General features: G+C 48.8%; 1 long non-coding RNA gene across 1 annotated transcript; it reads left to right on the forward strand.

The window, feature by feature from the left end:
- Positions 1–1924: 1924 nt before the first annotated feature.
- Positions 1925–8531, forward strand: LOC142818797 (uncharacterized). Its single transcript, XR_012896449.1, has 3 exons — positions 1925–2400; positions 5198–5309; positions 8226–8531. It is a non-coding gene; the product is annotated as an uncharacterized LOC142818797 (long non-coding RNA).
- Positions 8532–10028: the final 1497 nt, after the last annotated feature.

Here is a 10028-nt window from a genome sequence, read left to right on the forward strand (position 1 = left end):
CTCTTATGCGGCCGGAGAGACATAAGGATCTTGCGCAAAAGGGGGGGGGGGGTTGCACAAAACAAGTGGCTTCACTGCTTCTTTTTGAGCAAAAACCTTTTGCGCAAAAAGAATAGGCAGAAAATATGCTAATGACATCACGACTCATGCTAATGAGTCCCTCGTTAGCATATTTTCTGCCACAAAAACTTGCAGTGTAGACATAGCCTGAGTGGTAAGAGAGACAGGGAAGAATTTACGTCTGTGAAGTCAACCCTATAACTTCCCCACCTGGGGCTGATCTCAACTAGCTATGTGCCTAGTCTCCACTACTATTTTCCAGTTAGGCTACATCTACACTACAAGTTTTTTCAGCAGAAAATATGCTAATGAGGGACTAATTTGCATGAGTCACGATCTCATTTGCATATTTTCTGCCAATCCATTTTTGCACTAATACCCATGTTATCCTAGCAGCAATACCGCTACCCGGGTGGTCACAGGAATGAAAGGGACAGTGCAGAAACACCAGAAAATGCTGAATTCAGGAGAATTTGACATTTCATCACCTCATCTTGCTCTAAGCAGGTTCTGTAACACATATGCCTGAACCTCTGTCTATCCTAGCGGTGTACCACCATTGCCAGCTGCTGCTGCACTGTAGGCACTAATGTTTACACTGCAGACCCCCTCAGAGTGGAGTCTGTGTTATCAATTCTACTTCCTAAGCTAGCCTCACAGGAGCTGGATTGCCCCTTCTCCAGTATCACTTTGTCATCATAACCCACCATAACCTCCCACATCACTCCAGTCTGGACACAGGAGTGATGTGGGAGGTGGTAAAATCTGCAGAGGATACAAAATTATTTAGGGCTTCCTGGGTTCAAGAAGAGTGAGGAACTTCAGAGGAACCTCACCAAGCTAGGTGAATGGGAAGCACTTGGAAAATACAGGATGGAAAATACAATTCACTGCTGATAAATACAAAGTAACACACGAGAGGGTCTAATGCAGCATTTCCCAAGCCGCCGAAAAAAAATACCAGGCCTCAGCGTGCCTGATGGCTGCCAGCAGGGCCGGCCTTAGGCCGATTTGACCCATTCGGGCCCCGTGCCCCGGAACCTGGAAGTGCCGGCGAGTTACAGAGCTGGGGGCCCTGCTCCACCACCATATGGAGCTGTGTCTCTCCCCCAGCTCTGCCTGGAGCGGGCTCCGGACCCCTCCTGCGCGTCCTCCCACCCTGGCCCCAGAGTCCCCCTCGGGTCCAGACCATCCCTGCCGAGCGCGGCCCCCCTCGCCCTGCTGCTGCCCATGTGCGGCGTTGCACGTGGGCGGGGAGGATGCCCGGGCGTGACGTGACGTCACGGCCCGGGGTTTTAAAATGTGACAGGGCTACGCTGGCTCCGGGTTGCGCCCCCGGGCCCGCAACGGGGAAGGCAGAAGGCAGGGAACAGGCTTGCGCGGTGGCGGGGGGCTTGGGCGGTGGCGGGGGGCTTGGGCGGCGGCGGCGGCGGCGGAGGGGGAGGGGTGGAAGGAGAAGGGGCTTGGGCGGGGGAGGGGAAGGCACCAAGGGGACAGGCTGCGGGAGAGAGACGAACGCCGGGGGGGACAAGTGCAGACAATGGAAAGGGCAGGAGGGGAGGTGTGAGTGGGAGGGGGACAGGGTGATGCTGGGAGAGGAGAGGAGGGGGGAAGGGCATTGGGGGCTGGAGGGGGAGGTGCTGGGAGAAGGCTTGAAAGAAGGGGTGGGCATGAGGAAGGCCAGGATGGAGCAAGTCGTGTGTGAGGGGCAGGAGGGGAATGGGGCAGAGAGTGGTGAGGGGGTGGGTATCAGGGAAAAAGAGGACAAAGGGGGAAGGGGGAGGCACCAGGAGGGTGCAGGGGTAAGGGAAGGTGCAGGTGCCAGGGGATTCTGGGGTGAAGCAGAAGGGCAGACACTTGCAGGGGCGGGACCAGCACCAGAGGAGAGAGACAGGGCAGGTGTGTAGAAGGAGGGGTTAGAAGAGGAGTAGCTCACATGATCAGAGTGGGGCTACTGGAGGAGTGGGCAGAGAAGGGCTGGTCGCAGGAGGGCTGAGGGCAGTGAGACAGGCAGGAGTCAGGATAGCAGAGGAGGGTGAGGAGTTGGGGGGCAGCAGGCACCAGGATAGAGGATGGAGCAAGGAGAGGAGATATGGCAGCCTAGAGAAAAGGTAAAGGTTTAAAAATATTGATTAATAACTTGGTATGCTGCCCACGGCCAGTTTGTTTGTGTCCCGTGGTGCAGGTTGGGTTTATGTGGGGATCAACATGTGACTGGCGAGTGGGAGCCAAAACAAAAAAGTAGTCAGTGTAATGATCTTCTGTTGATATGTGCTTTAGTAGTTAAATTCTTGGACTATCATTGCTCATGAAAAGTGCTGTCGCATGGGTAGAAATCAGGTAAATACTGAATTTCATTAATATCAGCAGAACTGACATAAATGGGGCCCTGTGTGTTATGTAGTCTTGCCTTAATCTTTGTATTCATGCCTGTCAGTGTGAGAGAAGCTATTTGTATATATTTGCTTGCATATGCAACCACACTTAAGTTGAGGCCCTCAGCCTGTTCTGTAAGTGTCAGTGTGGCCTCTGGGGCTTCCAAAGCTGAATTGCCCTAGCTCATCCCTGACAGGTGTCTGTCTAACCTGGTCTTAAATATCTCCAGTGATGGAGATTACGCAATCTCACTAGGCCAGCGTTTCCCAAACTATGGGCTGCAGCCCAGTACCGGGCCGCAGAAAAAAACTACCGGGCCTCAGAGTGGTTGCCGGGGTGTTCTGCGCTCCCGGAGTGCCGGGTCCTCCAAGCCCTCTGCCGGCCTGGGCGGAGTCTGCAGCCAGATGTTCCGGCTCCTGGCAGAGTCCTAGCTAGGGGAGGTGGGGGGGGGGGGGGGGGAGGAGGGGAGAGCCGGCCATCAGAAGCAGCACTAGACTGGGGAATCGGGGCAGCCTGGGGAGATTGGGAGGCAGGTGGAAGCGGGGGAGGGGAGGGGAAGCGGGGGAGGGGAAGTTGGGGGCAGGGAGCTGGCCAGGGAAGATGTGTGTGTGGTGGGGGGGGGGGGGGGGGGGAAGAAGCGGCCGCCAAAAGGAGGGCTGGATGCGGGGAGCGGGACTGGCCAAGGGAGATTGGGAGGAGAAGCGGGGGAGTACTGGCTGCCCGGGAGGGGGTTAGGGGAAGTGGGGCTGGCCAGAGGCGCATCGGGGGGGTGGGGGGGACCAGAGGGAAGGAATGAATCGGCCTGTGGGGAGTGGGACTGACTCGGCCATATGTAGATCTCGGGGCGCTGCCCTCCTCCCCTTCACAAAACACAAGTTAGTCCGATCCGGGGATTCTATTGTCCCCCCCTCCCCCCACACACACACCCCTGGAGTAGTTGCGAACTGTCAGGCTGGTAGACACACTCATGCAGCCTGAGCACATTTACCAGCCAGGCAGTTTGAAACTACAAACTGATACATCTTGTAATAATACAACTTAAACTGAGAAAATACCAGACATATAACACATCTGGTATTTTCTCAGTAGGTGTTTTTCATGTGTTTATATTTTTGGGCTGCAAAAAGCAGAACGGAAAAAAAAGGGTTCCAATTAAAGTAAACAGTTTGGGAAACCCTGGTCTAACCAGCTTTCTGTCTGTCTTACAGCCCATTTATCCAATCCATATTCCTTAACTTGCTGGCAAGAATATTGTGGGTGACCATATCAAAAGCTTTGCTAAAACTGGCACTGGGGGTTTGGGGAGGACCAGAAACAACTTATTTGAATATTCGTCATTGAATTAATGAATATGCAACTATGCAAATGAATGTTAACAGTCCTCCAAAAGTTCGTGAATGGATTTACTGGTTCCCATGTCAAAAAGCTTGGGAACCCATGGTCTAATGTAAACTAATCTAGCACATTCCTGGGATCTACCTGAACTACATCTACTGAGGAACACCTGGGGTCTGCCTCTCCAAGAGTAACTCATAATTTTGAATGAGTAACTAAGGACAAATATTTAAATGCATTCTATGCCTAAACATGCAGATAGTCACCACCTGGGATTTCCTAAAACACTCAAAGGGTATGTCTGCTCTATGCGCTTATTTCAAAATAACTACAGGCAGTCCCCGGGTTACGTACAAGATAGGGACTGTAGCTTTGTTCTTAAGTTGAATTTGTATGTAAGTCGGAACTGGTACATATTGTAGGGGAAACTCTAGCCAAACATTTCTCCAGAGCTCAGTTTTATTCTCCCACACCTCACTTCCCTCAGTCCTTTTTTCTCAAGCTGAGGTGTCTGCTGAGAAAAGCCGCTCTGCGTCTCCCTGGTCTGTTGCGGGGGGGGGGGGGGGCTAGCTTCGTGTCTCCCTGGTCTGCTGGGGGGAAGCAGCTAGTGCGGGGTTGCCTCACCCCGTTTGTAAGTAGGGATCCGATGTAAGTCGGATCCATGTAACCCGGGGACTGCCTGTATTTCAAAATAGGTGTTATTCCTCATGAAATGAGGGTTTATTATTCTGGAATATGAAGCCCCTTATTTCAAAATTATTTTGAAATAATGGGCTTGCTGTGTAGATACTCACCTTGTTATTTCAAAATAACCCTGTAGTGTAGATGTCCCTGAAGAGAGTTGAGCATCTAGGCACTTCTGAAAATCCCACCAGGTGCCACTTGCATCTTTAAGGGCATTTTGAAATAACTCCCCTTCTTTTGAAATAACAAGGTGAGCATCCATGCTACCAAGCCTGTTATTTCGAAATAATGGGCTTTTTATTTCAAAATAGTAACTTCTGCTTGTGAAGACGAATAAGCTTATTTCAAAATAGTTATTTCAGGAGTTATTTCAAAATAACCTGGTAGGGTAGACATAGCCTAACTGCCTAAATACCTTTAAAAATCTGACACTGTTCCCTCAGTTTTGCATCTGTAAAAGGAGCATTTCTTCTCCACGGTGCTGCAAATATATACACATTCAGGTTTGTGAGACACTCTGATACTATGGTAACATGGGCTGTACAAGTGCTTAATGTACCATAATTGTCTGTTAAGGGGATTCTTGCGCCTTCCTGTGAATCATCTGTTTCTAGCCCTTGTGGGAGATGGGGTGGAGGGCTGGATGGAGCTAATTTCTATATTCTGGTGCTGAAATTTCAAAATGTTCAGAGAATTGGAGAAGTGAAACACAAACAATTGTGATTTTTTTCTCTCCCTCCAGCTCCTTGAATTCGACACTGAAAAGGGGCTATTTGAGTGTTGTAGGGAACTCTAGAAAGCCTTCATGAGAAAAATATATTGGACTCTGGTGGGGCTCATGGATTCTGATGCAGGTACGTTAAGGCAATTTCAAAGTCCTGCTCCTTCAACTTTTCTGGTTAGGAAAAAGTTCCTAGTGTAGCTCACGTTGATGTTGTGCTGCCAATTGATGGAGAGACATCACAGCAAAAACCAATTAGCAAAGTCCCCTAGCTAGTAGTCAGGCTGGCTGTTTGTGCATTCTGAGCAATGCCATGGGCTAGCATCCAAGGCAAGACCCGAGCAATTCAGTGCCTTAAAGCAGGCATGTCCAACAGCCATCTGGAAGAGAGGAGGGAGATTGGGTTAGAATGGGGGTATGTGTGTGCCTGGATCTGGGGAAAAGGGGAGGAGATTTTTGTTAGTATTTTGTTTATTTATTTATTCCCAAATAAAATCACAAAATAGATATTAATTTTATATCAATAAATAAATGTCAACTTTTTGCAATTGTATGAATAATTATATGTTTATGCAAAATCTCAAACTTACAGGCTACGTCTAGACTGGCATGACTGACATACAGAAAAACTTGCCAGCTGTCTACACTGGCCACTTTGAATTTGCACAAGACCACTGATGATCTACTGTAAGATTGTCAGTGTTCTTACGCAAATACAATGACTCTCCCGTTCAGGAAAAAGCCCTCTTGTGCAAATGCTTTTGCGCAAGAGGGCCAATGTAGACAACTGAGAACCGCTTTGCACAAAAAAGCCCCGATGGCGAAAATGGCGATCGGGGCTTTCTTGTGCAAAACCGCGTCTAGATTGGCACGGATGCTTTTCCGCAAAAAGTGCTTTTGCCCAAAAGCGTCCGTGCCAATCTAGACGCTCTTTCCACAACTGCTTTTAACGGAAAAACTTTTCCGTTAAAAGCATTTGCAGAAAATCATGCCAGTCTAGACGCAGCCTCTAGGTTTTTAGCTGGTTATGTCCCTCTGAGGTCTCATATTTTTAATTCTCATATTTTAAATTTTTATATATATTTGTATTTTTTGTTTGTTCTAGTAAGCCGCCTTGACTATTTTAAATAGAAAGGCTGGATAAAAATATTTTAATAATAATAATTTTCCAGAAGAGGAACCAGAGCAGTTAACCCACAACCGCAAGGACACACAAGAAGTCTATGACAGACTGGGAATCAAACCATGATTTCTAGCACCACAGGGCAGGGCTTTAAGATACAACTTTCAGTACCTTAAGTTCCAGAGGAAATCTTTTTATTTCATGGCAGAATTCAGTAAGAATATTTAGGTGGGTGAGTAGCTGGATACAAAAGGTCTAGTGATTACAAGTTTGAATGTGTAGGTGTGACACTCTGTACCTGAAAATAGCACCCTGAAACACCCACTGAGATATGATTAGGTTTTGTTTAGTACAAAGTATGCCTGTGAGGTGTCATTTAATGCATCTTGATTTGTTGAACATTACTAGATTGCAGCAATAGAGCATGCAATTCAACATGTGAAGTTATGCAGTAGTGCACTTTGTGTGTCTGTATACTGAATAGGGTTGCCAGGTGTCCAGTTTTGAACTGTACATTCCAGTATTTGAGCTTTCTGTTCGGGAAACAAATTGAGAAAATAGAAATGTCCGGTATTTTCTAAATAAGATGTAATGTAGATTGTGATGTAATGTCAAGTGTGTCCAGTATTTTGGTTGAAACCATCTGGCAACCCTACTGCCTCCTCGTTCATGAAGTCTGACCCCAAACTACCCCCCCCCCCCAAACTCCAGAAACTTCTCGGAGTGCTGAATTTGCCCAGCAACATTAACACTCAATTCATTCTGACCTCCCACACAAGGGTCTCTTAAAGAGCTAGCTCCCTATGTTACGGGATCCACAGGCCCACCCCGCCCGGGGCAGTCACACTACCACGGTTGTCGCCCCGGAAGGTCCCAGTCTCCGTGACACGGCGCCAGGTCGACCCTCCCGGCGGTTGCCCAGAAGGTCCCACGAGTGAGGAGGTGAGGGGGGTCCGGGCCCTCCCTCTCTCCAGACCCCAGCCCAGGGCCCTAAGGCGGGGGAGATGCTCTTCTCTCCCCCAACCTGGCTGATGGGGCACAGAGCCGCAACGCATCAACCCTCGGGCTCCAGTACACCCGCCCTGGGCTGCTTCCTCACGCCCTCGCTCGTCCGCTCACCAGCCGGCTGGTCCTGCTGCCTCCTCGTGTCTCTCAGTCTCTTTCTCCAGCGTCCTCGTCCTCCCCTCTGCTTCTGCTTCTACTGACCTTATACCTGGGGAAGGTGCTGCCCCCGCCCCTCCAGAGCACCCACACCTGTGTTCGTCCAGGGCTCCAGCTTCTCCTCCCCAGCTGTTTCCCCTCACCCCCAGCGTCCTCCCTGTCTCCCGCAGCTGTGGGGCATAGGGCTGGCTGGGGTGTCCACGGGGCTGCCCGCCCCGAGGCTGGTGGGGTGCCGTTCCTGTCCTGTTGTCCCTACTAACCTTGCCGCGGGGGGTCCTTCCCCTGCGATGTCCCGGGCTGCATCCCTGGAGCCGCCAGCCAGGCGGCGTGTCCCGGCTGCCCCGCTGCCTGCGTCCCCGGCAGCGGCGGGTCCAGCCGCGGTGCTTCTTTCTGCCTCTCTGGGGGGGGGGCACCCTCAGTGCAGGGTTGCCTCACCCCGTCACCACCCTCCCCCGTGTTGTTCGGGGTCCCGCCAGCTCGACCGCCTGCCAAGTGGCGTGTCCCGGTTACCCCACCGAACGCGTCCTTGGCAGCGGCGAGACAAGCCGTGCCGCTTTCCCCTGCCTCGCTGGGGGGGGCCCCTTTAGTGCGGGGTTGCCTCACCCCGTCACACCCTATTAAGTGCATGGGTTATACATGCAACAGGCCTTGTTAAGGTAGGAGACATGCAACAGGCCTTGTTAACCTGAGCTAAGATTTTCTAAGAACTTCAACCAAAAACCACAGTGTTTGAGGTAAAATATAAAAGAAGTATATTCGCTACAGAAAAATAGATTTGAAGTGACCACAGGAGAGGAAGTCTCTGCCTGGACTCCAATGGAGGATTCCCTACAAGCAAGTGGAGAGTGAATTCAGATTCATCATATGGTGCAGATTTGATGAACAGAGGCACAAACTGAGACTTTGGTGAACTAAATCTAAGCTTTTGGGATCTCTTGGTCTCTTTTACTGTGTTTATGGGAACTGAACTGTTCAAATTTTACTTTTAATTTTCTTTTTAATGATGTTTACTGTAACTATGGACATTACCTGTGGGTTATAAAATAGCTGTGTTCTGTTGTAAGAATTAGATTGTTTCTTCGTAAGATTTTATAAAGTTATTTAATTAAATTCATTTCTTTAGTTTCTTTTGGAACTTGAATATAGTGAGGTTGACACTGAGGGTGTGTCTAGACTACATGGCTCTGTCAATAAAGCTATATAGATGAGTGTACTCAGCAAAGGGAAATAAAGCTGCGATTTAAATAATCACCACTTCATTTACATCAAAATGGCCACCGCGCTCTGCCAATCAGCTGATTTCACAAGGCATAAAGGATCTGATGACAAAGGGTTCTAGGGTCGGCTGATCTCTGTCTAGACTACCGTGCTGTGCCGACAATCAGCTGATCGGCACAGCGTGGTGGCCACTTGATGTAAATGAAGCAGTGATTATTTAAATCGCCGCTTCATTTCCCTTTGCCGAGTACACTCATCTACATGGCTTCATTGATGGAGCCATGTAGTCTAGATACACCCTGGGTGACCCTTGCTGAAATTCCTTAGACTGAACTGTGGGTCTCCAGTAGTGTTGTGGCAGTGGGGTATTTTAGACACTGGAGAAGGGCAGTAAAGTCTAGTCCACCCAAGATTACACATGTCCCCTGCCTTTTGTTAGCAAGGCCTGTTTCCTGTCCCCTGCCTTTTGTTAGCAAGGCCTGTTTCCTGTCCCCTGCCTTTTGTTCAAGTGATGAACTAATTGCACTAAGGGAGTCAGTGTAACGTTTTCTACATTTCTGGAATGGAAGGCTGAGCGATGGGGTGATTGGCTAGTGCCTCTCTGTGTTTGATTCATAAATGGCTTGGAGAGCCTTTGTGCAATTTAATCGTGTGTGGGAGGGGGGGCATGTCTTCACCTATTGATAGCCGAGTGACCATGGCCTCTGGAGGGGTTCGTGGTTTGTCACTGGCATACCTTTGTGAGGGACAGTCAAGGCTGGAAAGGTAAGGGAGCACAGGTTTCCCACCACATTAGGATGGCTTGAAAATCTGAATGATTACTTATGGACTCAGCCTCTCTCAATTAACAGATTGGAGGTAAATCCTTTTGAAAGTCAGTCTGGATTACAGAGGCAATACACTGAACAAAAATAATTGAAGTTAGTCTTGGGGGAGGGTTGTCTATGTTTTAAAATTTAGAAATGCTAAAAATAAGAATTACTTCTCTGTAGCCTTTCCAGTTCAGTCTTTGACTTATTAGCTATTGCTTTAGTTGCAGGTAAAATGTTCCCTGCAATATAAATTCAGCATGACATCTTGTAATGGGAGGCCTCAAATTTATTAGCAGACAGCCAGAACTGGGTGGCCAGCATTATAAATATCATAAAGTATTCCCACCAACTTATTTTCAGAGGGAAAACACAATCACTTAGGAAAGTAAAAGGCCAAAATGTTAAATAGGGTAGGCTTATTGAATGCTATGTTATCCAGATGCATTGAAGAAAACAAGGTCTTTTCAGCTGGGATTCCTTTTATTTGAAAGAAAAATTGTAAAGAATGAACAAATCTAAATCTCCCGACCTAGCAGTA

Source organism: Pelodiscus sinensis, chromosome 18 (genome assembly GCF_049634645.1).
Source record: "Pelodiscus sinensis isolate JC-2024 chromosome 18, ASM4963464v1, whole genome shotgun sequence".
Classification (NCBI taxonomy): Eukaryota; Metazoa; Chordata; order Testudines; family Trionychidae; genus Pelodiscus; species Pelodiscus sinensis.